Below are 16,134 nucleotides of genomic sequence, written 5' to 3'. Positions count from 1 at the left end.
GACCACAAGTGCACCCACAATGACGCCGTAAGTGATATAAACCTAACTTTGCATTGTTTGATATATTTTTCATATTGTTTTGTAAGTTTTTTATATTCTTTTGTAGGGTTTTTACAAATTTCATTTAGATTTGTTTATTTATTTGAATTTCAATTGATTTTTTATTAGGAAATGTTCATAATCAACCAGAAAATCCACAAGAACATCAAAACCCTCAAGAACCCCAAAACCAAAACCCTCCTCAAGAAGAAGAACAAATTCCACAACCCGAACCAATCGCAAGACCTCCACCAGGCACACAAGAAAATATAAGAAATGAAATAAAGAGAGGCAAAACTGAATTAGAAGGAATCATTGCTTGGTTGAAGGAATCTGGACAAACCAATCCAATGAGGGCTCAATTGGCATCATCCCTCGAATCCATTAACACTCAGATAGCCTCAGTTAGTGGTCAGTTAGATATTTGGCGGGCTAAGAGGGATGAACAAAAAAGATTTTATGCAAATAAATTGTCATATGAAGATGTTAGAAAAAAGGAAATACCAAAAGGTAGTATATGTGCATTATTTAGAAAACTCGATGAGAAAAATACTGTTAGAGAGGGTACTAAATGATTCCTCATCCATTGGTGCATACTTGATGCTATTAGAAATAATTTTTGGGATAGATGGTGGATGGTTTTTGATGCCCCTCCTTTCAACAATCACGAGGTCCCCATGTATTTTTTGAAGAAATTATATTGTGAGTTTGTCCTTGGGGAGATCCCCAATTATTTTAATATGTTAGACTCCCAAGGTAGAGGTGGGGGGTCATCATTTGAGAGGCCAGGAGCATGTCGTGACCCTAATGTAGTTAGGGCAGCCGTGGTCCATCCACAGCGCGAGCATGTGATTATTCCTTCAGTTGTGAAGGAACATGTAGAGGCCAGCACTCTAGGGACCATTAATGCTTTGACGCAGACCCTCATCCATTCCAAGAGTCCATTAGTTGAGGGGGAGCCTTCTATACGTCATGGTCACATGTGCACTTAATGCGGATCCCTATGCACATTTGGCACTCATGTCAGAGATGGTGCAGATGATGGGCTTGTCACCGATCAGTTCTTGAATGAGACATTTGGAATTGACACACAGGTAAATTACTAATTTGATGACATTTCATACGTATAGTGAATGATTAATTAATTAGGATTTATTGACATTGTTCAAAATTTAGGGTCAAAGTGTTCCTAGGCCTAGCAGTGATCATCCAAGCCCATTTTTTGTCCCTTCGACAAGTCCTGAGATATGTATCAATTTAATAATTTTAATTAATACATATATTTATTACTTAATCATATTAAGGATTGACCAAAAAAAATATGCATGTGCATCAGTTCTCCACAGGGCCCTCAACCTTTACCATAGATGCAGAGCAGAGACATCATACGAGCTTCACACAGGTACAGTTGTTTCATGTTAATTTAATTCATTTGATTATATTTATTCCATGTTTCATGTTAGATATAACATATATTGTATGGCATGTAGCTCATGGTGTCGGACACACCTCCTCATCTGCGACAGTCTGTTGATAGTGGAGTGGCCGCAACTGTGGCTAGCTCATAGCCACTGATGGAGGTATGAAAGAATTTTCTTCATTTTAGTTGTTGTTTATAATAGTTAATCTCAAAATTTCTAATGTTATTTATAAGTGATTATATTTATTTAATTTTTGTAGGGTCTTGTCACGCCTGATCGTCCATGAGCATTTGAGGTGGACTTACAGAGTGACTATTTGTTGGCGGTAAGAAAATAATTGATTTTTTGAGTACGTATATTTGATTTCAATGTATAATAAATATTGATTCATATCTACTTTCTTTGTATCAGTTGGACCTGGAGAAGAGCCTCAACAAGAGGTCAAGTGAGCATGTCAGGAGGGCCCCGTCATCTCCACTATCTCCCTCCACACGACGACAGAGGACGTTGAGAGACTTGTTTCCTTCCCCTCGTGGGAAGGAAAAGATGTAGTTGAGATATTTGATACATATATATAAAGACTTGTTTCCTTCCCCATGTATATATATAGGCATCTAAGAGACATATTCGATACACATTTGATGTACATATGACATTCTATATTTGATGTATGACATTATTGGTTAATATATGATATGTTTGTTCATATATGACATTATTGGTTATCATAATATATTATGTGTTTGTTAATGTATATGACATTATTGGTTATCATTTTATATTATATGTTTTTTCATGTATGACGTTAAATTAGATATGTTCGTGTATGACATTAAATTAGATATGTGCATGTATGAAATTAAATTCAATTGCTAGAGAGTTGCCATTATGTCTACCAACTAGTAGATGTTCTTTTTTGCTTTATTAGTATTTCTCAAAAACTGCAAAGAAGCTATTTCTGGTGAATAGTTGTAAACAATTGTGATCATCAACTTCATGTACTCATGGCTTTGGCTACGAACACTTGTAACTTTGGCTATAAGCATCCATGGCTTTGGCTATGTGCACTAGTGGCTTTGGCTGTGAGCATTTATGGCTTTGGTTGTAGGCACAATATAGCCTTGGCTGTAGGTTGTCTTTCTTGCTGCATGTCAAAGTTACCTTCAAGAATATCATTAGTCTAAGATCATTACAATTAAAATACTATGACATAATACCTTGGAAATAATAGTCTTTAACCCATTACTTTATTTGTTAAAACATCATATAGTATCTACTGTAGTCCTTCTACTCAAATATGTTTTCAAAAATACCTAGTATGGCAAAGAAATGTCTATGGAAAGCTTGTCAAATAGGATATTGAAGAACTAAATGTGGATAGTCATTAGTACCCATCAATAAGAACACATACATCTTTCTCAAGCAAGCCATATGAAATTAGCAAGTAATTTATAAATTTCCTTTGCAAATAACTAGAAGATGCTATGAATCTTAATACAGAGTTAATCACAAACTCATTATTCCATCCAAGAAGCATATATCACCCTAAGCCAATTAACTGACAGGATAAAAATTAATTCAATTTCAACAAAATTTTGAGTATAACAAGCATCTTAGGGATTCTTACAAGAATTAACACGATGTTCACAAGAGCATTACAAGTTCTTGTAATGCTATTTCACATATTGTAATCATATTCAGTTTTGAATGGCCATTTGTGTTACAAGCATAAATTTTCTTTAAGGTCTTTTAATTCTAGACATGAATTTTATTATGAAGCTTTTCTATGACAACCCACTCAATGCATATATTGTTGTTCCACATTATGCTAATTTGACTTTCATTGGTTGATTTGGGTCTAGACATGACGTTATTCACTACCTTTTTTATATATTTTTTTTTGTAGTGAGGTTTTGGCCTGAATGAATGTATTAATCATCGAAGTTGTGAACCTTGGTCGAGATCCTTACAAATATATTTTCAAATTGGACCTCAAATAGTTTTCTCAGTCACCCCCTATACACAGATACTGAAATTGTAGTTAATTACAAAATTAATACTGAATTAACACAAGTTTAATTGAGAAGTATTATGTTCCTCAATAGGCTAAATTATTATTGACCGAGAAGATTTATCTTAGAGCAGTTGGTTTCCTAAATCTTTAGCGCAATGACAATCTTATGGAATGTGGAATTAGGTCTGCTAGCTAAGGAACGTTATTTAAAAGGTAGAGGAAACTCAAGACTCACATGTTTCCAATCAATATAAATGTTTAAATCGCTTCTCTAATTTTTTCTATTTATGATCTTCTTAAAAATTAACTTTCTAAATGCATTGATGGGGAAATAAAGATCTTCTAGGAACTAAAGGCTAATCATGTTTAATACTTACAATTCTCTATTTTTATCTAATAATTTAAAAAAGATTGTACAAGTATTTTCAAAGAGCAACACTTGTCACTAACATCATAAGAAGGAATATCCAAGGAGACTTACCACTAATCCACCACCACCAAATTCAAGAGAAAACAAAATTCCACTACTAAAGAGATAGTAACAATGATCATCCCTAGTCTCTCCCTTATCACAAAATGATTACCATCAAAATTTGCATTTCCAATTGCGTCATGTGCGTTGAAGCGATAGTAACATTTTCACTCTCTTACCTAATGTCTCCCATTTCTGAAACTCCTGGGGAAGGGCAAGGCCATCTTCTCAGTACTTCAAAATACAACGAGTTCCATTTTTTCACATATTGATAATCATTGACTTAAAGTATAGTCGAAGTATTGACAGCCCATAGATATGCCCCGTCAAAGATCGCAACCCTGTGGCATTTAGTGACCCTTAGGGACATTCTAGTTCAGCGTGCCTGTGAATGTTCAAGCACTGAAGGGGACAAGAAGAGGTTGGGGATAGGGTTTACCCAGCCAACCGGAGCTAATGGAGCAAACATTTTGATCCCATGATGAAAGATGAGAGAGATTTTGTAGTTGGCAACTTTGTACTAGCCAACACTACAAGTTTTAGCATCACTCGAGATGGCATTGTAGAATGAAAATGAAATGTGATCTCTAAAAAATGAGAGAGGTTATTGTAGGTCTCTGCAACATAGTCCTGTAGGAATTGGAATCTCATCCATATCTCGCACGAGCTCTGAGATATTCCCCATCAAAGATCGCAGCCCTGTGGCATTTAGTGACCCTTAGGGACATTCGGGTTTGGTGTGCCTGAGAACATTTGAGCACTAAAGGGGACAAGACAAGGTTGGGGATAGGGTTTACTCGGCCACTCGGAGCTAATGGAGCAGACAGTTTGATCCCACAACAAAAGATGAGAGAGATTTGGCAGTTGGCAACTTTGTACTGGCCAACACTACAAGTTTCAGCATCACCTGAGATGGCGTTGTAAAATGAAAACGGAATGTGATCTCCAAAAAGCGAGAGAGGTTATTGTAGGTATCTACAACACGGTCCTATAGGAACTAGAATCACATCCATACCTCACACGAGCTCCGAGATATGCCCCATCAAAGATCGCAGCCCTATGGCATTTAGTGACCCTTAGGGACATTCTAGTTCAGCGTGCCTAAGAATGTTTGAGCACTGAAGGGGATAGGAAGAGGTTGGGGATAGGGTTTACCTGGCCACTCGGAGCTAATGGAGCAGACATTTTGATCCCATGACGAAAGATGAGAGAGATTTGGCAGTTGGCAACTTTGTACTGGCCAACACTACAAGTTTCAGCATCACCCGAGATGGCATTGTAGAATGAAAATGAAATTTGATCTCCAAAAAGTGAGAGAGGTTATTGTAGCTCTCTGCAACATGGTCTTGTAGGAATTGGAATCTCATCCATATCTTGCACGAGCTCTGAGATATGCCCCATCAAAGATTGCAGCCATATGGCATTTAGTGACCCTTAGGGACATTCGGGTTCGGCGTGCCTGAGAACGTTCGAGCACTGAAGGGGATAGGAAGAGATTGGGGATAGGGTTTACCCAGCCACTCGGAGCTAATGGGGTAGACAGTTTGATCCCACAATGAAAGATGAGAGAGATTTGGTAGTTGGCAACTTTGTACTGGCCAACACTACAAGTTTCAGCATCACCCGAGATGGCATTGTAGAATGAAAATAGAATGTGATCTCCAAAAAGTGAGAGAGGTTATTGTAGGTCTCTACAACATGGTCCTGTAGGAATTGGAATCTCATCCATATCTTGCACGAGCTTCGAGATATACCTCGTCAAAGATTGCAGCCCTGTGGCATTTAGTGACCCTTAGGGACATTCGGGTTCGGCGTGCCTGAGAACGTTCAAGCATTGAAGGGGATGATACAAGGTTGGGGATAGGATTTACCCAGCCACTCGGAGCTAATGGAGCAGACAGTTTGATCCCACAACGAAAGATGAGAGAGATTTGGCAGTTGCCAACTTTGTACTGGCCAACACTACAAGTTTCAGCATCACTTGAGATGGTGTTGTAAAATGAAAACAGAATGTGATCTCCAAAAAGAGAGAGAGGTTATTGTAGGTCTCTACAACACGGTCTTGTAGGAACAAGAATTGCATCCATACCTTACATGAGCTTTGAGGTATGCCCCGTCAAAGATCGCAGCCCTATGGCATTTAGTGACCCTCGGGGACGTTCCGAATTGGCGTGCCTGAGAATGTTTGAGCACTGAAGGGGATAGGATGAGGTTGGGGATAGGGTTTAATTGGCCACCCAGAGATAATGGAGTAGATAGTTCGATCCTACGACGAAAGGTGAGAGAGATTTGGCAGTTGGCAACTTTGTACTGGCCCACACTGCAAGTTTCAGCATCACCCGAGATGGTGTTGTAAAACAAAAATGGAGTGTGATCTCCAAAAAGTGAGAGAGGTTATTGTAGGTCTCCGCAACATGGTCCTGTAGGAACTAGAATCGCATCCATACCTCGCATGAGCTCTGAGATATGCCCCGTCAAAGATCGCAGCCCTATGGCATTTAGTGACCCTTGGGGACATTCTGGATTGGCATGCCTGAGAATGTTTGAGAATTGAAGGGGATAGGATGAGTTTTGGGATAGGTTTTACCTAGCCATGTGGAGCTAACAGAGAAGACAATTCGATCCCATGAGGAAAGGTGAGAGAGATTTTGCAGTTGGCAACTTTGTACTAGCCGACATTGCAAGTTTCAGCATCACCCGAGATGGCATCATAAAATGAAAACGAAGTGTGATCTCCAAAAAGTGAGAGAGGTTATTGTAGGTCTCCAAAAAGAGTGTTTAAAAATGCAAAACAGCGGGGGGTCCTTTGTATGGTTTGGGAGTTTGACCGTTAAAACTAGAAATTGTCCTAGTAGTAAGTGTTGGTAACAGTTTTGAAATTTGATTGTTGAGTGTTGAGAAACCTCAAGTTTGGGATTTTTATTGTTGGTTTGAGTCTATAATAACCATTTCCATCTGAAAATTTGAGTGTTGAAACCATTTAGGAAGTATTTGCATAGTTTTCCCTAAAATTTGAGTGCATAAAAAGGGGTATGTGATTGCTCCCAAGGTGGATTTTGTGTTTTCTCCAAACAAGAGTTGTATTTTATGTTTGAAGTCATCTAATATAACCAAATTGAAGGTGTTTGAACCATTTTGGGGTTCTAGATACATTGCAGAGTAAGAGTTCTAGAAAGCCCTAGGGTAAAGGGGCTAGAAAGGAGGGTTTTGTAAAAACCATTGTAAAGTTGATCATGAGACCAAAAAAATAGAAGAATCCTTGCATTTGAGTCATTTCTTAAGACTTTTTTTGGTCATGGGAGTTCCAAAAGTCAAGGGATTGTGAGTTGCTTTGTAAATGGCCTCAAACTAGGCCTAGTTGGCAGACTGAAATAGCCAGTTTTGAGTGATATTTTACAAAACAAGTGTAGTTGGTTTTGGAATATATTTTAGAGTGATGAAAAGGGTATTTTAATCACCCAATAGTTTAGGAATTTCTGTGGAAAATTTTGGAGAAAACAACAAATTAGTGACTAGCAAGGGCTAGTTGGAACAAGCCTAGAAGAGTCAAAATTGAGAAAGTGTAAGAGATGAGTTGCTGAGAGTGTGCAAGGAGTTGGAACATGTTAGATGAGATGTTTTGAGATGATCCAAGGTGTTGAGGCCATGATATGATGCCAAGGATGAGTTTTGGTACTTGCATAGGGTGTTCTAACCAAGCTGCAAATGCATAGGATAGGACCTTGTAAGGTACTTGCAAATTATGGTTCTAATGCCGACAAAATAGAACTCCCACCAAACTTGGAAAATTACCTTATCTTTAATGTCAAGGACTAAGTTCAATATAAAGGGCCTACATTCATAGAAGGACAAACAAAATCAAAGGTTGAAGAAGTCACTATCCCATTATAATCTCAGCCAAAAGCTGAAAAGGTTATGGATTCAAGAATCAAGAAGAAGACTTGTCATGGCACTTGTATGGAGCATCTTATCAAATGGAAGGATCAACCAAAATCTAAAGTAACATGGATAGATGAGAGTGATTTTGGAAAGAAAGGTATTACTATGAAATTCCTTTAGATTTATCCACCATGAGTTCTTTGTCACATGGGGAGAATGGTGCAAGAGCACCTAGTGAGTTTGAAAATTTTGGCCTAATTGGGGCTCTAGACCTAGTAGGTCAAGTAAGAAAGAAAAGGACATCTATGATTTGGGTTGGTGAGTGGAGTCTTGTGATGATTAGGAGAGTTTGGAAATATCAAGTTGAGGACCATATAATAACCCTAGATATTGCATTGGGGTTTGTGCCCAATTTTTCCTAGTAGAGAGAAAATGCCTTCATTTGAATATTGGGGTGATTGAAGTTGACATAGTCAATTGGTGTGCATAGATCCTAGGGAAGGGGATAGTTGGGAGATATCCTCTTGGGAATAGGGTCAAGAAGAAACCCTATAGGATCAGAAGAAGTCATTGGTTAGTTTGGGCATAGTGGTCTAAACTAGTAGGGTGGGTCTCCTTACATTACTGTTGGTTAGAGAATTCCAATTTTTATTTGTTCAAGGCTAAGAGACATATAAAAAACTACATTTTCAATTATGATCTCAAGGCATGCATGGCAGTCCAAGTACATGGATGGATGATGAAATAATTATTCTTGAATTGGCTAGACCACTTTGTAAGAACAATTCCATGTGGGGTGTTTCTCTCAAAAAGGTGTCTTCTAGTATTTGATGATCATGGAATCCATATGACATGGAAAATAATTGATAAAGCAAAGAAGTTGGGCATATATTGTGTGTCACTTGTAGCGTATACCATCTATAGGTGTCAATCATTGGATGTTAGTTTTCTCTCACCATTAAAATCTTACTTAAAACATATTTGGAATGTGTGGTTGGCTAGGAACCCTCAAATCAATATTGGTTGTGAGGAGTTAGGAATGTTATCCAGCAAAGCCTCCAATTTGGTACTTACACCCGATAATATAATGAGTGGTTTCCATAGGATAGGGATATGGTCTTTGAATAGGGAGGTTTTAGTGAATGATATAGGCCCAAGAAAGTGCTTCATTGTTGATGAGGATGGAAAATAGGGATCTAAACCACAACCCACAAGTAGTGGATCAGAAGAAACAACTACTATAGATGATGCAAATATTGATGAGTTGTAAAGCGAGGGGGAGGAAATCACTATTGAATCCTTCCTAAAAATCAATAACTTAGTAGATGAACCAATTAACACTTTGTTGAGGAGTTATGGACAAAATATGAAGGGACTAGGTACAATTGCACCTAAAAATACCCAACCAGAAAATCTGAACCAGCCAGTGGACTATTATAGGAGATAAAACCTTGAGCATACAACAAACATTGATATTAGATTAAGCTTGCCAATGCAAGATTCACAACCAGATTGGTTGTAGGAGGTTGTCACAAACCTTGGGTAACCAAATACTTGTGGGGTTTAAAATGTTTCCCTTTTAATTCCATCCCCACCACATGTTGACCCCAAGGATGTCATCTAATGCTTTGCAAATGGTGGCAACCATGATGAAATAAATAGTTAACAATTTTTTGATACCCAGGCCCAAAATGACTATGATGGAGATGTTGATTTTATATGTTACATGCCACTAAACAGAAAACAACATAGTGGTTTACCCAGTAGATTCCTATAGCTACCAAAGAAAAGGATACAAAATTCTAAGGAACAAGAGAGACTAAGAAGTTATTTGAGGCTAATGCACTTTACATGAAGGAAATATTCTAATATACCTCTTCTCCCATAGCATAAATCACATTCTGATATGTTCAATGCTCTAATCCCTAGATTAGGAAATATTCTTACTTAATAAGTGTAACCCCAAGCATTGTCACCATAGTTGGCAACAAATGGCGAGAGTCCCAATCAACTAGTGAAAAAATTGACTAAGTTGATGGAGCTAAATCCTACATTACACACATCTCCTAGTAGTGGACAGGAGGATGTTGGGATTGGGAGCATAGCACCTATTCCCTTTCCCATTTTTATGGACAATTGATGGGAACTCAAGTAGATGGGAGAAATTCCAATTTTTTTGAAGTGATAAAGTTTTGTGATGTATTTAGAATATCTAAGACAGACTTATCTTTTATGTGAACTAAACCATTCTTACATTACTATTTAAATGTATTTGTATTGTTATAATAATTTGATTGTTGGTCATGGTGTACTACTAGCATACCTTAAATTTTAATTAATTTTTTTGGTAAATTAAGTTGAGAGATATCTAATTTAAAATATGTAAAGTTTAGAAATATAAATAGTTCATCATAGAGATATTATAGAATTAATTTATTTTAAATAATAGAAATAATCATAACAAATAGATAGAAATAAAAAATAATAATTTTATACAAAAAGTTTTAATTTATTTTAAATAATTAAATAATAGAAACATCATAGAATTAATAATTCCGTATAATCATAACAAATAGACACTAAACAATTCCAAATTCAAACATACGAAGGTCCAACTAGAATAATGACTTTAAATAATCAAATACCAAAGCCAAACAAAGGAAATGGGACTTTTACCTTAAATGAATAAATTACATGAAGAAGGGTGGCTGGCTGTTTGGAAATCTACTTATTTTTCTTCTCTCCCTCCTGTCATCCAAGAGAACATGCAATTAAAGAAAAATATCGTCACAATAAGAAAATATGAAAAATATTGTTCTAGCTTTAAAAAAATTGGAGACATCAAAACATAAAATCTAGATTCTAAACAAATCAAAACATAAAATCTATGTTAAACTAAATCTCATCACTTACGCATCATAACAATACGGTCCACCTTAGTCATGTGGACAGTCTTGGGGAAGAGGTTGCAACAATGTATTTGGATCTAGTTGATCACTCTTTCTCTCTCTCCCTCTCTCTATATTCAATTTAATGAGCCAATTGGATTTTCTTGACATTTTAATGTCTCAAGTATTGCCTCGTGGTCTAACTCGCGAACTTTCCAAAGATTCTTATTATGTGCTTTTCCACCATATTTTATCAAGTGGAAATTTGATGTGACAACAAGATTTGAATAATGAAGAATCTTCCTCTCTATTTGCCAATCCTCGAATAACCACAAGTTAGGGTTCTTCATAGAATATCGTCTAAGCCATGTGCCGATTACAACCACCGCACCGACATGGTACTCTAAACCTTCACCATCTATAACTGAGTGATCCAATTTTTTTTTGGCTTGAACACAATGACACAAATAATAATCTGTCCCTTCTTTATTGTCTTCAGGTGCAATAACAACAAAAACATGGTCTGCAGTGACAAATGTACAAAATGCGGTCATTAATTCAGAAAATACTTGCGTAAAAGTTATAAAGTTACATATTGAAATTAAAAATATATATAAATATATATATTACCAGGTTGCACTAGATCAGACAAGTGGTCAAAGTCAATAGACGATTCCATCTGTACCATTTCCAGTGCTTGTGGGGGATGATAGGTGTCAATTGGGTCCAAAACCCATATATCCCATTTGTTCACCCATTTAGTCAACTCACAGTCATCTCAATTTTCCTCTACACATGATGAATAATAGCATGCCATTTTTCGTGTGTGGATACTCCATGAACCTGCATCAGAGCTTCTAAAAGAGTGCAACTCACTGGATCCTGTTAGTGTGCAACAATCCTGATATGGTGCAATGTTAGTATTATCTATCAACCAAAAAAATCTACAAACCGTAGACTCACCTTCCTTACCTAGACCCATTGTAGCGTTACACCACTGGACGATGGATTTTGCATCTCTCAATATTGCTCCATCTTTGTACTTTAGTTCTTCATGAGCTAAGGCCTTTTTGATGCATGCGCCTACACCATCGTGCTCTCCCTTTCCATGACCAGCCTCTATGAAATTCCACATGTATTGAATTCTACACAACTTGTGCATCCTGCTCAACCAATAGAACATCCGTGCATGCTTGAATTAAGATGCACAATTGTCTAACCAAATAATGTGTTGATGATATGTGATGCCCCTGTTAGCCAAATCTCCATAAAATATTTGAAAACAACCATGTACAAACTCCGTAGAATGTGATTGATCATCGCTGATGTAAAAATGGTACTCCCTCAAAATCTTCCTGTCATCCTCTATACTTGTAGGTGAATGCATGAATGTTATGTGAACAAATATGGAAACCTGTTGAGAAGTATAATACTTTTCTTGCACCTCATTTTGTGGTTGTAGTGTGTAGTTCTCTGTGAAATCTACAACCTAAACAATGGTATCCAGTCGAAACGTATCCTTGCACAACTTGAATTGCAAATCCAGCCATCGAGCTCTATGGGTATGCCTTGCATACTCGTAAATAATGTTTTCACGAAAAATCTTCATGAACTCATACACTGGAATCTTTTCAATGACTAAATCACATCTTTTACCATGTTTCCCATCTTTTAGAGCATATGTCACTGTCTTAAATTTTTTGTAATCTACTATTTCATTTCCAATTGCATGTGTACTATCCATATGTTGACAAGTTGATAAAAGTTGCAAAGAACCACAAAATAAGCACGTACCATCCATGCATGATGTCTTGTAAAATTGTTGGCCGTCCCTTATTTCACATAAAATGTTGGATATGAATTCCCTTGAAGATCTTGGTGGCTCATTTATGTCACAGTCCTACAAAACAAACTGAGAATGCAAAATTACGTTTATATGCCTAAAAACATCAAAATGGTTAGAAAATTCAATATGTATCCTACAACAACAAGTTGTGCATGTGTGATTTATCTTCACATAAAAAGGTTTACCCATCTCAAAAAATCTTTGACTTATTCGAATTTGAGGATACATACCAATAAATTTTGCAAAAAATTGTGTCTGAGTTGTGTCCAAAAAATGTTTCGCATGTGGCTCGCGATTTTGGCTACCAATCCTCCTTCTTACAACATCTCTTTGATTAGGGGAAACATGTGTGTTATTTTTCCAAAAATCTTCAATCAATGATTTCAAGACTTCACTAATTTCTTTATCCTTTTGCGGTAGTCTACCGCTAAATGTCCATAACTCATTTTTTGTTGGATCTTCCAATCTCTCACGCCTTAGCATGGCTCTCCTTAGAGTACCTCTACCAATTTTTAATGTTTTGCTTGTCTTTCTCATGAGTCAGGCTTTCTTCATTTGGCTACTTACTATTGTTTATGTTAGTACTCATCTTGCGACATTACTATCTTTGGTGCGTGATTTAGAACCCACTTTGTCATAAGCATTCATTAGATTCTTTACAATGTTTTTTTCATTTGAATCATCCATCGTTCTTAGCCCAAGAATATTCATGATAGGCCTAAATTTTAAATTTCTCATCATTTCGAAAAATAATTGGCATTGACCTGTAATATTTAATTCATCAAAAAATAATCTCCACATACGATTAACTTTTCTTTGACAAGTATGCTTGCTAATCTTGTCAGGCATTGATTTCAAAATGTTACTATCAATATCAATCAAATATTTTGGTCTTCTAAAATGAATTCTAGAAGGTGTTATAATCTCTTCAATTCTCTCAACATTTTGAACATCAACATAAGGTTGAGTGTATTGCGTACCTTGAACCGAAGATGATGTGCCTTGGCAATAAGATGCAAAAGATGGAATATCACCTACTTGATGTGTTGATGTTGTGCCTTCAACATGACATGATGGAATGTGTATATCGTCGGATCTATAAATCAGTGTCTCTTCAACATGAGAGGACGATATGACTTCAACATTGGAAGATGGTGTAGTGGACGATATGACTCCAACATTAGAAGATGGTGTAGCTTCACAATTCAATTGTCTTCTTGAGCGTAACAGTCTCATTCATTCTCTTTGTCTTTCCAATTCTTCCTCTTTGTTTCTTGGTACCAGTGGTTCTTGATCCTCTTTGAACGTCAATTCTTCATTATTGCTTTGCAATTTTCTTTGCTCACGTAGTAATTTCATTTTATCTCTTTTAATTGCCAAATCTCTCTCCCTATCTTCGTTTGTTTGATTTTTTGGTTTCTTCCTTGGCATGATGATGACTTCTACATGTCTGATTATTCAAACATTTGAATTACTTAAAATGTGTAAATTACAAATTATTCAAATACATATAAAAATTATAATTATTTGAATGAATACACAATATATATATAAAACGACTTGTCAAATTTCTAACCATTTCGAAATAACATTTCATTGAAACATACAAATTTCAATGAATTCACTATATATTAAACAACATGTCAAATTATAATCAAATTTGTATCTATATATCAACAAACAATATTTAAAATAGATTGCACTAACCTTTTCTATACAAGGAATATTCAAAAAGTCTTCAAATCGTGTATCCAATGATTGAATTTGGTGTTTGCTAGCTTCCAAAAGTGTTTTCCACCTTGAAATAGTGTTTTCCACCTTGAAAGAGTGTTTGTTGTGTTGAAACCTGCAATTTCTGTCGGGATAAGAGAGTGCAAAACAGAACAAAAGTAGAGAATGAATGAAACGGGCCCCAAAGTTGTTTTTTGACCATTTTTAGGTGATTTCACATAGTGTGTATGCACTATGTGAGAACACATCACTCTCCACCCTCCCCACTCTCTCTCTCCCTACTCTCTCTCTCTTCCTACTCTCTCTCCCCTCTCCCATCCCCTGCACTCTCTCTCTCTCCCCTCTCCCATCCTTTACTCTCTCTCGCTCTCCCTCTCCCATTGCCTACTCTCTCTATCTCTCTCACCCTCTCTCCTCTCCCATCCCTTACTCTTTAGATCTCTCACACAAACTCCCATCCTCCCTCTCCCACTTCTTACTCTCTCTCTCTCTCCCCCATATCCCTACTCTCTCTCACACTCTCACATCTGCTACTCTCTCTCTCCCATCCCCTAAACTCTCTCTTTTACAGATACACACTCCCATCCCCCTCTCTCTCCTCTCCCATCCCCTACTCTCTACTCTCTCTCTCCCATCCCCTACTCTCACACACTCTCTCTCATCCCCTACTCTCACTCTCTCTCTCTCTCTCTCCCATCCCATTCTCTCTCTCTGCCACCTCCTACTCTCTCTCACACTCTCTCCCATCCCCTACTCTCTCTTACACACACTCCCATCCGCCCCTCTCTCTCATCCGCTACTCTCTCTCTCTCTCTTGGGCTGCTCTCTCTCTCTCTCTCCCCTCTCCCACCACCTACTATCTCTCTCTCTCTCCCTCTCTACTCTCTCTCTCCCATCCCCTACTCTTACTCTCTCTCTCTCCAATCCCCAACTCTCTCTCACACTCTCTCCCATCCCCAACTCTCTCTCACACTCTCTCTCTCATCCTTTCACTCTGTCTCTCTCATCTCATACTCTCTCTCTCTCTCTCTGCCGCCTCCTACTCTCTCTCACACTCTTTCCCATCCTTTCACTCTATCTCTCCCATCTCGTACTCTCTCTTTGCCACCCCCTACTCTCTCTCACACTCTCTCCTATCCCCTACTCTCTCTCTTTCATAGACACACATACACACACACACACACACTTCCATCCCCCTTCTCTCTTCTCTCCCATCCCCTAATCTCTAGATTTGTCATGCGCACTCCCATCCCTCTCTCTCCTCCTCTCCCACTCCCTCTCCTAGGTCACCTACTATCTCTCTCTCTCAAGTTCTCTCTCTCCCTCTCTACTCTCTCTCTCTCCCATCCCCTACTCTTACTCTCTCTCTCCCATTCCCAACTCTCTCTCACACTCTCTCCCATCCCCTACTCTCTCTCACACTCTCTCCCATCCTTTCACTCTATCTCTCCCATCCCGTACTCTCTCTCTCTGCCGCCCCCTACTCTCTCTCTCACTCTCTCCCATCCTTTCACTCTATCTCTCCCATCCTTTCACTGTGTCTCTCCCATCTCATACTCTCTCTTTGCCACCCCTTACTCTCTCTCACACTCTCACACTCTCTCATATCCCCTACTCTCTCTCTTTCATAGACACACACACTCTTATCCCCCCACTCTCTTCTCTCCCATCCCCTACTCTCTACATCTATCACGCACACTCTCATCCCCCTATCTCTCTCCCTCTCCCTCTCCTACCACCTACTAGATCTCTCTCTCTCAAGTTCTCTCTCTCCCTCTCTACTCTCTCTCTCTCTCCCATCCCATCCCTTACTCTCACTCTCTCTCTCCCATCCCCTACTCTCT

Source organism: Cupressus sempervirens, chromosome 10 (genome assembly GCF_028749045.1).
Source record: "Cupressus sempervirens isolate cs-2001-9-10 chromosome 10, ASM2874904v1, whole genome shotgun sequence".
NCBI classification, from domain to species: Eukaryota; Viridiplantae; Streptophyta; class Pinopsida; order Cupressales; family Cupressaceae; genus Cupressus; species Cupressus sempervirens.
Note: the sequence above shows the minus strand (reverse complement) of the source record.